Raw genomic sequence first — 13,941 nt, forward strand, 5'->3', positions numbered from 1 at the left:
GCTTGATCACACCCCAGTTCCTCTCTGCTACTACAGAAATTTTTGCCTACCTTTATCCTATCACTTATCACATGCTTTTGTGCTGCTTATTGTCTTTACTTATTTATTTTCTTGTCTAGACCATGTTACCCTGAGAGCATAATGTGTTTTTCTTTGAATTCTCCTTCTCAGAATAGTGGCTGGCACCTAGCAGGCATTCATGAGACTGCACACACACCTTGGTTTTCCCTAGGTATTCTGGATGATGTTGTCCCCAAGATTGATTCTAGATTCCCCTAAGTAATATGTCAGTCACCCAATATTCCTCTGGCCCGTAATTAATATTGGCATGACACTGAGGTGAGTCTAGGGCTGCATAAGCAGCCCATCGGAGATTCCATATAAGACAATTGTGAAAACAATCATTAAAACTTCCTTTGATGATTCATATAACTCAATAACAGTTTTTCAATGAATGTTTCAAGTGCTTATAATGCTCTTACCACTGTCCTAGTGTGGGCGGACACCAAGAGAAGCAACCTGAGACATTCTTCTGTTTCAAATTCCTTGCTGAATAATAATTAGCATGGAATCAATGAAGAAGAAAACTGACAGTGGTTATTATTTTGGATGCACAGCCATTGTGTGAGGGCTTTGTTAAAACCACTTGAATCATTTTGTTGAAGTGAGTATATTAGTAAAGACCAGTGTGTTGAGAAACCAGCTGAAATTCAGTCACTAACTTTTGAAAAATCTTCCATGGAGCTACCTATTACAGAATTTTAAAATTTATAGAACTCTTTGGGGATCATCTAACACACCATTCATACAACAGGTAAAGAAACTAAATCCTAAACTAAATAAAGATGGCCTCATTATCCCCTCCTCCTGGTATTCATGTCTTTGTGCAACCCTCCTGCCTTGAGTGAATGGGACCTGTTAACTGCGTTTCACCAGCAGACTGTGTCAAATGTTATGGAAAGTTATTCCCTTGATTGAGTTACATTATATAACTCTCTCTCGTGTTAGCTGACTTACTTGCAATTTCTGACAAATCCCCGATTTCAATCTGCAGACGACAATAAAACCAGGCAACAGCTTAATTTCAGTCTTGTGGGACCCTAAGCAGAGGACACAGCTGAACCATGCCTGGTGTCCTGATCCACAGAAACCATGAGATAAGACATGTGTATTGTTTTAAGTTGCTAAATTTGTGGCAATTTGTTATGCATCATATAAAATAGTAGTTCCCCAATAGAAATATCAGAAGTTTCAATACATCAAGCCGCCAAAACTATATAACATGTCTGCAGTCATATATTAAAAGCAGAAAGTACAAAATAGTTAGCCTTGGTATAATCAGAACTTCAGTTTAATCAAGATAGAAAAGTGTGAGGTGTCCAACACAAGATAGCCTAGACAGTGTTCTTTCTGAGGCTCTGTCTGCTGGTCTGCAGCCCTATCAGTGATAGAGACTTTGTTCTGCTTGAAAGGTAACAGAAGCTCAACTTCTTCGTATATATGTAGGACACATTTGTACATATAAGAAAGAAAGGCCAAATTAGAACAAGATAGAACATTCTATCTGTTGCTAAGCATGGACGTAGCAGTGAATAAGGCTGGTAAGGACTGAATTTTAATAATTTAACAGAAATAAGTATCATAAGGTTATTATAAGGCTCATAAAAATATATGACTTATTTCTGAAATAGGGCATTATATTAATCATAATAAAATCTGTACTTCATTGGTGTCAGCCAAAATGTTGTCAAACATTGAATGTTTATGCCCTAAGGAGATATATGACACTTTTTCATAGCAAGGGTGTCAACTAGCTTTCACCTTGTGTGCCAACTATAATTGATTAATATTGGCAGCTTGTACTGAATTAGGCTTCATGATAAAGTAAGCTATAGTCAACCAACAATGTCTGCCATGGGCAAGGGATGGTGGAGGAGTGGTATGCATGTCATCCCAGGGCAATAGATATGGTTGTGGATTTTGTGTTGAAATATATGTAGCCTGAGTTTTGACAATCATATTCACCAGCTTGCTGACTTGGTGCATGTCACCTAATTTCTCTGAGCCCTAACTTCTCCAAACATTTACCACCATAAGTAGTTCTGAGAATTATTAAGATCGTCTATGCAAAAGTACCCAGCAGAGTGTCAGGCCTCTGTCACATGTTGTTTTTTTTTTTTAAGTCTTTATTTATAATTACCAAAACTTGGAAGTAACCAAGATTGCCTTTAGTAGGTGAACGGATAAACTGTGATACGTTCAGATAATGGAATATTATACAGTGTTAAAAAGAAATGAGTTATCAAGTCTTTTAGACAGGGAAGAATATTAAATGCATATTATTAAGTGAAAGAAGCCAATCTGAAAAGGTTATACACTGTATTCCAATGATATGACATTTTGGAAAAGATAAAACTATAAAGACAGTAAAAAGATCAGTGGTTGTCAGGAGTTAGGGGAGAGTGAGGGATGAACAGGGAGAACACAGAGGATTTTTTGCACAGTGAAACTATTCTGTATAACACTACAGTGGTGAATACATGTCATGATAAATTTTGCCAAACCCATAGAATGTACAACACCAAGAATGAACCCTCATATAAACTATGGACTTTGGGTGATAATGATGTGTCATTGCAGGTTCACTGATTGTAACAAATGTACCACTGTGGATCTTGATAGTGAGGGAGGTTGTGCATGTGTGGGGACATATAGTATATGGGAATTCTCTGAACTTTCACTCAATTTTGCTATGAACCTAAAATTGATCTAAAAATAAAGTTTATTTATTAAAAAGTCAAACTATTTTAAATCTTTGAAAAGAGTTATGCAGGTAAGTGAAGAACTCAGGGGTGAAAAGTAAAAGTAAACTAAACTAGAGATAAGTTGAAGATATCAGTGGACTATGGGTCAGAAATGGGCTGCATTTTGAATGGCTAAAGGACAAGGTGGAAGGCACAACCTCTGATTTTACCTCATCATGTGACACCCATGACATTCACATTACTTAGAACTGCATGTTAAATAGTGCCTGCATACTGTTGGTGGGACTATAAATCGGTGCAGCCACTATGGAGAACAGTATGGAGGTTCCTTGAAAAACTAAAAATAGAACTACCATATGATCCTGCAATTCCACTCCTGGGCATATATCTGGAGAAAACTCTAATTTGAAAAGATACATGCACTCCAATATTAATAGCAGCACTGTTTACAACAGCCAAGACATGGAAGCAACCTAAATGTCCACTGACAGATGAATGGATAAAGAAGACGTGGTATATATATGGATATGTATATATATATATGGTATATAATGATATATATATATATATATATTTACACAATGGAATATTACTCAGCCATAAAAAAGAATGAAATAATGTCATTTACAGCAACATGGATGGACCTAGAGGGTTATCATATTAAGTGAAGTAAGTCAGACAGAGAAAGACAAATATTATATCACTTATATGTGGAATCTAAAAAAATGATACAAATCAACTTATGTACAGAACAGAAACAGACTCACAGACATAGAAAACAAACTTATGGTTAGTAAAGGGGATAGCTGGGGTGGGGGAAGAGATAAATTAGGAGTTTGGGATTAACATGTATATACTACTATATATAAAATAGATAAATATTTTATATATAGATCCTACTGTATAGTACACAGAACTGTATTCAATATTCTGTAGTAACCTATAATGGAAAAGAATCTGAAAAAGAATATTCATACATATATATATATATATATATATATACATACATACATATACACACATATAAATAACTTAATCACTTTGCTGTACACCTGAAACAAACATAACATTGTAAAGTAACTATACTTCAAAAAAATGGTTAAAAAAAGAATAATAAAAACAAAATTATTATTTTACCTTCAAAAAAAAAATTGCCTGCAATCAGAGCACTTCCAACTTAGTTCCTGCAGATGGATAATCACTTAAATAATTCCAAAGGCAATATGGAAAAAGGTGAGATATTCATTCTTGAAGAGATTAAAAGAACAGGGACATCTAGTATGGAGAGGGTTCAACAGTGGATAAGGCGGCAGAAAAGGGCTCCCTCATCCTTGCTGAAAAGTAGGAAAACTCAAGGAGAGGAGCCCTCAGCTTTGAAAATGAGTACCCAACTTAAAATTCTGAGGGTGATGCTCAGGTCAGTACAATGTCTAATGGCTGTAGGGGCACAGATTGCAAACTACCCACTAGAGGCAGAGAAACTATCAGCTTCTGCCTTGGAACCATTGTTAGACTAGGAAGATAATCAGAAAGTACTGTCTAGGACCCTGTGATAGGAACACAGTGACAAACTGCTTGGTTCTTGCCCTCAGAAAATCAGGTCTCATGGAGAGAGATAGATATATAACTAAATGTTACATGTCACACTATACTGGGTGCTATATAGCAGAGAAATGAACAATATACTATGATAACATAGAAAAGCATTTAATTTTGAAAAGTGTCAGAATCTGGCTATGCCATTTAGACTCACAAGATAAATGGATTTTCTTGATTTCTAGACTTTCCCTGCTAACCACAGCAGTGGGATTAACAATCCCATTGTCTAATGGATTCAAATCTAAACCATAATATTTATTAGAAACTCACTTTGGGCAAGTTACCTAACCTCTCTGAAATTTCTCTTTAAAATTTTTACATATAAAATGGAGCTAATAATAATATCTACTTCATTAGTCATATCATAGCAAAGTAGTATTGAGTCAAACCCTACTGAATGGTGTTGGTGTGAGAGAGACTTGAAACAATGGTTATAAATATACTTTGAAGTGGCAAAGTACCTTAAAATATAAATTATTGATGCCATTTTAAAAGTTTACTATTTCATGTTCAACATAATGATAGAATTTATGTTTCTTAAGGGCAAGAAGCACATATTCTTATTTCTTCCATTTCTCCCATTTATAAAATATAAGGCATAATACCATGGTTTGAACATTGAGTCTTTTTAGTAAAAGTCTTGGACTAAAGTATGCTTTCCTTTCCCTCTCTGAGATCAATGGGGCTTAACAGGTTGAGGACTGTTTACAGACATGAGCTACTATGTCACATTACAGGATACGTACATAATCTAATGTTCCTGGTCAAGGGAGAAGAAAATATTAATGTTACAGCCTGTATTATATATACAATGTATATTCATATACACATATATAACACAAACATATGTTTGTGTGTGTATAAAATCCTAACACCTTCTCTACAGTGTCATATTATTGCTAAAATTGATCCCAGAAACACTAAACTAGATGTAGTCTTAAACAGAGTGGAGCTGTATAGCTCTGCAGCTAGATAAATCTACATCCTTTTGATAGGAATCTCTTATTTATTTTTGTGAACTTTTTTTTATTATATGTAGAGGATATATTTCTTAATTTGCTAGTCAATTAAAATACACTTTGATAAAGAGTAAAAAAAAATTCAGCACTATCTCTGAGGACAAATGCACATTCCTTAATGTAACAGTCTGTTTAAAATGTGGTTTGATTAATGTCAAATTCTCAGAAGGTACATTTAAGAGAGGAACAGGGTCATTAGACTAGGAATTCTTGTCAAAAAGGATCAGTTCCTGTTTTATTTCAACCATCTATCTTTGTAGTTGGTAATGTTTTTATACCTTTACAACATTTTATAAATGAAGCCCTTTTGATATCCTTTCAAAAGGTGTTTAATAAAGTAGTGAGACTAACTTTTTTTTTTTCACCAACTGTTCATAGTACCTGGGAATGGTTTGCAGAGAATAGGAAAATTGCTTCCCTTCAAAACTGCTCAGTAGGGATGAATGGTTAGTCTCATTTGAACACAAATCCCTTCCTACCCCCACACTTACCTTTGATAAAGGTGAGCCAGGACTGATGCTACAAAGAGAAGAAACCAAAGAAGGAACAGTGGGGCCCTACTTTAGATAGTAGGAATATATTACAGAGAAAAGAGGCTAAATTCAGAATCAAATTTCTACATTCATCAAGTAATCAGGTCCTCTGGATAGTTACTTAAGCACTAGAAGTTTAATGATCTCAATCACAATTTTTTCTATCTGCAAAATAGAGAATGACAAAAATCTCCCCTTCTTGTTTCATAAGCTTGTATATAAAATTCAAAAAAGATCATTATATTCATTGTTAACATTTTTGAGTGTTTCCTGTGAATCAAAATTAAATTAATGAAGCATATGTAATAAGGATCCACTAATAATTACAACAGCCTTATAAGATACTTCCTATCCTGCTTTTTTGGTTGAGGAAACAGTGTTTGTGAGGTTAATAGACTTGTCCAAGGTTACAAGTAAATAAATTATACAGCCAAAACTCAAATCCAAGCAAATACTGAGTCTGTGCAGTTAACTGTACTATACAGTACTATCTCCCATGATCATGGTTATACATACACTTAGGAAATTATAAAACATGTGCAAAATAATATATATTTTATTATTTCCAATTTAACTAGGGGCTTAGAATGAATTAAAATACCTAGCAAGTTGACTGCTACTTAGCAAGACTTTGATAGTGTTTAGAACATCAGTGTCAATCCTGATTTGTATCATATGTTAAAAGCTCCCAAGGAGAGAGACCACTTTGCCAGGCTTATATCTATAAAGTTAGAGACAGGTATGTAGTGCTATCTTTTTACCTCTTCTGTATTCCTGTTACTCCTTTCCCCTTCCCATAGCATGCAAATTATGCTGATTGATGCCCTGGGTTGGTAACTAACTTAATGAAACCTCTTTAATTAATTTCACAAATGTTTATTGAACATCTACTGTGACTCAATTCACCATCCAGTGAATATATTCAGGCATATAAAAATTTCCCATACAAGATGGTGAAATAAGCCAAACCTATTATGAAGCTACAAGCTTAGAGTCTAACGGGAATTCATGTGACTCACTTTGTTGAGATACTCACTTTGATGAGGTGGTCTGGAATGAAACTTCCAATATCTCTGAGATATATGTATAATTAAAATGGTAAAAGTTAAGGATAATGAGAGAATCCTAAAGCAGCAAGAGAAAAACAATTTGCTACATATAAGGGAAACCCCAAAATGCTATCAGCAGATTTTTAAGCAGAAAACTTACAGTTCAAAAGGAATGGCATGACAGATTCAGAGTGCTGAAAGAAAAAAAAAAATTCCACCCCAAAATTCTCTACCTAGCAAGATTATCATTCAGAATTAAAGGAGAGATTAAGAGTTTCCCAGATAAGCAAAAGTTAAAGTAGTTTACCACCACTAAACCAGCCTTACAAGAAATGATACAAGACATGTTTTAAGTTGAAAAGAAATGTCACTAATTAATAATAATAAAACAGACAAAAGTAAAAAACTCACTGGAAAAGTTAAATGTGTAATAAAGGTAGTGGAGGATAAGAGATAAAGAATCTATCACTTACAAAGCAAGCAGGATGGTTAAAAGACAAAAGTAGTACAATTAGCTAAATATTATAATAATTAGTTAAAGCATACATAAAATAAAAAGATATAAAATGTGTCATCAAAAGAACAAATTGTAGGTAGGGAATAGTAAAAAGATAAAGCTTTGGAATGTGTTCAAATTTAAGTTGCTACCAACTGAAAAACAGACTTCTATTTACATAGGATGTTATGTGTGAATCTCACAGTAACCACAATGAAAAATCTTACAGTGCATACACAAAAGAAATGAGAAAGGAATCTAAACATAACACTAAAGAAAACAAACAAAACACAAGGGAAGAGAGAAAGAAGAAGAAAGGAACAGAGAGGAACAACTAAAACAGCCAGAAAACATCAGCAAAATGGCAATAAGCATGCACCTATCAATAAGTACTTCAAATGCAAATGGACTAAATTTGCCAAACACAATATAGAGTGGCTGAATGGATACAAAAACAAGACCCATCTATATGCTGCCTACAAGATACTCACTTCAGAAATAAGAACAACCACAGACTAAAGTGAAAGGATGGAAAAGGATATTCCATGCAAATGGAAATGAAAAGAAAGCTGGAGTACCAATGCTCATACCAGACAAAAATAGACTTTAAACAAAGACTGCAATAAAAGACGAAGAAGTGCATTGTATAATGATAGAGGGGCCAATACAGATAAAAGATATAACATTTATAAATGTACATGCACCAGACATAGGAGCACTGATATATAAAGCAATATTAATGGAATAAAGGGAGAAATTAAAAGCCCTACAATAATAATAGGGGGCTTAAAACACCCCACTTACATCAATGAATTGATCATCCAGACAGAAAATCAATAAGGAAACATTAGACTAAAATGATGCATTTGAGCAGATGGTTTTAATTGATGTATACATAATATTTCACTCAAAAGCCACAGAATACATATACCTTTCGATTGCACATGGAACATTCTCCAGGATAGATCACATAATAGATCACAAAACAAGTCTGATAAATTCAAGAAGATTAAATTATATCAAGCATCTTCAACAAAAATGGTATGAAATTAGAAATCAATCACAAGAAAAAACACAAAAATGTGAATATTAAACAACATACTACTGAATAATTAATGATTACTGAATAAATCAGAGAAATGAAAAACTGCCTAGGAACAAATGAGAAATACCCAAATCTATGAGAGGTAGGAATAGTGGTTCTGAGAGGGAAGTTCATAGCAATACAGGCCTACCACACACTTAAAAAAGAAAAATCCCAAATAAACCCTCTAAGTTTACACTTAAAAGAATTAGAAAAAGAAGACTAAGCAAAGCTCAAAGATAGTAGAAGGAAGGCAATGTAAAGATCAGAGCAGAAATAAATAAATAGAGACTAAAAAATGGAAAAGATCAATGAAACTATGAGCTTGTCCTTTGAAACTGATGAGCCTTTAGATAGACTAACAAAGTAAAAAAGAGAGTGAGCTTAAATAAATAAAATCAGAAATGAAAGAGGGGGAGTTACAACCAACACCATAGAAACACAAAAGAACATAAGAAACCAGTAAGAACAATTACACACCAAAAAAATGGAAAACCCAGGAGAAATGGATAAATTTGTAGAAACATGCAATCTTCCAAGACTAAATCAGGAAGAAATAGAAAATCTAAACAGACTGAGCAATACAAATGAAACTGAATCAGTAATAAAAAAAATCCTAACAAACAGGACAAGATGGCTTCATTGGTGAATTCTACAAAACATTCAAATATTTAATACCTATCCATTTCAAATTTTTTCAAAGTTGATAAGAAGGGAAACCTTCCAAACACATTTTACAAAGCCACAATTACCCTAATACCAAAACCAAACAAGAACACCACAAGAAAAGAAAATTACAGGACACTATATCTGATGAACATAGACACAAAATTCCTTAAGAAAATTTTAGCAAATTGAAACCAACAATACATTAAAATGATCATACACTACAATCAAGTGAAATTTATTCCAGGGAATGCAAGGATGGTTTACCATCCTCAGTCAATCAATGTGATGTATTAACAAAATAAAGGATAAAAAATCATATAATCATTTTAATAGATGCAGAAAATGCATTTGATAAATTAAGCATCCATTTATGATTAAAACTTGGGGAGGAGAACAAATTGACAGAGTATGAGGATTCTGAGCCCACCTCCCCCCACAAACATATCAAAACTACATCTACAAGTGGAGCAATTCTCACTGAAAACAAATTGGTCACTGGTAGAAAGACTCTTCTACAACCAAGGCTATAAAGAAAGATGCACATGGAGTCAGGTAGGAAGGGAGGAGAAGTGATCAGGTTGGGACTCACACCCTTAGGAGGAAACACAGAAGAGGAGGAGGGTATCACAGGCTTGAAGATCCTTCCTGGGAAGTGCGGGATTTAAGCCATATATCAGGCACCCCAGCCCTGGGGTTGAACAATGGCAAGACAAGTACTTTTAGCTGTTTGAAAACCAATGGGACTTACAGGAGGGCTGTAAGAAACTGAGACTCTGCTCATGAAGAGCACACACACACACTTCCTTACTCTGGGAAACAAGGCAGAAAAAGCATATTGAAACGGCTCAGGGCTCTGGCTGGTTTCCTACAACTGTCCCAACATGGCCCAGGCTCCTCTAGCTCTGTCACAGCTCCACATTAGAGTGAAGGTTACTGTTGCTGAGGAGAGGGCATACTTGGGGAAGACAGAGCTGGCTTGGGCCTGGCTCTGTATCTGAACAGGGCAGGGGTGGCCACTACTGATGTGCATGGAGGCAGCAGACCAGGAGATGCCTGAAACTCTGACTCACATGCCAGGATCATCATAGCATGTAATATAGCCCCTGCCAAGAACTGGCTCTGGCCCCTTTAGCTCCAGTGAAGATCCCCACTAGGGTGAAGGCTGCTGTTACTGAGGAAAGTGCACACTGTGGGGGCTAAAACTGGCTGAGACATGGAAGTGCATCTGAAGGGGCTGAGGGAAGCCACTGTTGGCATGCATAGAGATGGTGGGTCAGAAATTGGCTGCAGCTCTGACCACTGTGGTGAAACCATCCCAGTATATGCCGCAGCCCATACTGGCACCCACTCTGGCCCCTTTTGCTTCAGTGTACTCCCATTTATGGCAAAGGTGCCACTGCCAGGCAGGGAGCAAGTGCACATTTTGAGGGAATGGAACCAGCTCAAATCCAAACCTAAGGGTTTCTGCTCAAGCATATTGGGGCCCAACCCCACCACTGATAGGGTCATAATAGCCACTGAGCATAGGAGAAGCCATGGCTCACATCTGGATCTGGCTCTATCCCCACCATCTCTGAACCCCACCTCCAAACAAGGTGATATCTGCTAGCACAAACTGGGGGAAGAAGTGACCTGTACTCACTTCAGATCAAGCTCTCCCACCAAAGCCACTGGGCACATGCAGACTGCATAGGGACACTCTCACACAATGACACCTCTTCAGGATGAGGATAGGTAACTGTTTCACCTAATTTCATAGAGAAATAGAAAGTTAAACAAAATGAAAAGACAGAGGAATTTATTTCAAACAGAAGAACAAGAAAAAACTGAAAAAACAACTAATGGAATAGAGGTAAATAATTTAATTGATAAAAAATTGAAAGGATTAGTAATAAAAATGCTAACTGAGATTTGGAAGAGAATAGATGAACACAGTGAAAATTTTAATAAGTATGTAGGAAATATGAAAAAGAACCAGTCAGAGCTGAGGAATAAAATGACTGAAATGAAAAACACACTAGAAGGAATTAAGATCAGACTAGGTGACACAGAAGAAAGAATTAGTGATCTGGAAGATAAAATAATAAAAAAAAATCATTAAATTAGAACAGGAAAAAAGACAAACAAATTCAAAAAATGAGAAGAGTTTTAAAGGACATCTGGACAACAGCAAATGTACTAACACTTGCATTATAGTCACCTCAGAAGGAGAAGAGAGAGAAAAAGGGTTTGAAAATTTATTTGATGAAATTATGGGTGAAAACTTCCTGAACCTGAGAAGAAACAGATATTTAGGTATAGGAAGCACAGAGAGCCCCAAACAAGATGAACCCAAAGAGGCACACACCAAGGCAGATCATAATTAAAATGGCAAAAGTTAAAGATAAAGAGAGATTTTTAAAAGCAGCAAAAGACAAAGAGTCATATACAAGGGAATCTCCATAAGGCTATAAGATGATTTCTTTGCAGAAGTTTTGCAGGTTAGAAGGGAGTGGCATGGCATATTTAAAGGGCTGAAAGGGAAAATATCGCAACCTAGGATACTCTACCCAGCAAGACTATGATTTAGAATAGAAGGACAGATAAATAACTACTCAGAAAAGCAAAAAATAGAGTTAACCAATACTAAACCTACAATAAAAGAACTGTTGAAGTGTCTTCCCTAAATGGAAAAGAAGTAAGAATATATAGGAAAGGAAAAATCCCACCAGGAAAGGCAGATATATAGTAAGGATTAAAGATTATTTAAATAAGTCAGTATGTAGATTAAAAGACAAAAAATGTAAAGCAACTATAACTACAATAAGCAGTTAAGGGTTATACATGAAGATGTAACAAAAGGCATAAAAAACACAAAATGTGGGGAGAGGAGTGAAAAATTTAGATCTTACAGAATGTATTTAAACCTAAACTACTACCAGTTTAGAACAAGTAGATATAACTATGGGTCAAAATATATGAACCACATAGTAACCACCAATTTAAAAAAACTGTAATAGATATACAAAAAGTGAAAAGAAAGAAACTCAAGCATAGTACAAAAGAAAAACATCAAACCACAATGGTAGAAACAAAAAGATGTGAACAGAGAAGAACAACAAAAACAATTAGAAAACAAGTAATAAAATGGCAATAAGTACAAACCTATCAATAAATACTTTAAATGTCAATAGACTAAATGCTCTGGTCAAAAGAAATTGGGTGACTGATTGAATTAAAACAACAACAACAAGACCCTTCAATATGCTGCTTACATGAGACTCACTTCAGGGCAAAAGACAGACACAGACTGAAAGTGGGGGGATGGAAAAATATATTTCATGCAAACAGAAATGACAAGAAAACAGGGGTAGTAATACTCATATCATACAAAATAGACTTTAAAAAAAGGCTATAACAAAAGACAAATAAGGGCATTATAAAAGAAGAGGACATTACACTCATTAACCTAAATGCATCCAATAAAAGAGCACCTACACATATAAATCAAGTACTAACAGACATAAAGGGAAAAATTGACAATAACACAATAATAGTAGGGGACTTTAACACCCCACTGACATCAATGGACAGGTCATCCAGACCGAAAAATCAATAAGGCAACAGTCTTAAGTGTCTTAAATGACACAAAAGGCCAGTTGGACTTAATAGATATCCACAGGACATCACATTCAAAATCAGCAGAATACACATTATTTTCACGTGCACATGGAATGTCCTCCAGGATAAATCACATACTAGGCTACAAAATAAACCACAACAAATTTAAAAGATTAAAATTATATCAAGCATTTTTTTTCCAATCACAACAGTATGAAACTAGAAATCAACTACAGAAAGAAAAATGGGAAAAGATGAAACACATGGTGACCAAAAACCAATGAGTCAATGATAAAATCAAAGAGGAAATCAGAAAATACCTCAAGATAAAGGTAAATGAAAATACAACTTTCCAAAATCTATGGAATGCACCAAAAGCAGGTATAAGAATAAGGTTTATAGCAATACAGTCCTTCCTCAAGAAACAAACAAAATCCTCAAATAAACAACCTAACCCACCACCTGAAAGAATTAGAAAAAGAAGGACAAACCAAGCCCATAGTCAGCAAATGGAAGGAAATAATAACTATCAGAGGGGAAATAAATAAAAGAGAGATTAAAAAAAAATAGAAAAGATCAATGAACCGAGAGCTGGGTTTTTTTTTGAAAACGTAAACAAAATTGATAAATCTTTAGCCAGGCTCACCAGAAGAAAACAGAGAGAATCCAAATAAACAAAATGATAAATGAAAGAGAAGAAATAACAATCAATACCACAGAGATACAAAAACTCATAAAAGAATACTATAAACAGTTGTATGGCAACAAATTAGACAACCTAGAAGAAATGGACAAATTTCTAGAAACATTCAACCTGACGACAATGAATCAAGAAGAAACAAACAATTTGAACAGACTGATCACTAGAAGTGAAATAGAATCTGTAATAATAATAATAAAAAATCCCTGAAGACAAAAGTCCAGGACTGAACAATTTTACTTGGGAATTCTACCAAACATATAAAGAAGAACTAATACCTATCCTTTTCAAACTATTCTGAAAAATTGAAGAGGAATAAACAATTTCAAATTCATTCTATGAGGCCAAAACCCTGATATCCTGATACAAAATAAGACAAAGATGCTACAAAAAAGAAAATTATAGGTCAATATCTTTGATGTATATA

The sequence above is a fragment of the Balaenoptera borealis genome (assembly GCF_965194805.1).
Source record: "Balaenoptera borealis genome assembly, chromosome: 11".
In the NCBI taxonomy this organism is placed as follows: domain Eukaryota; kingdom Metazoa; phylum Chordata; class Mammalia; order Artiodactyla; family Balaenopteridae; genus Balaenoptera; species Balaenoptera borealis.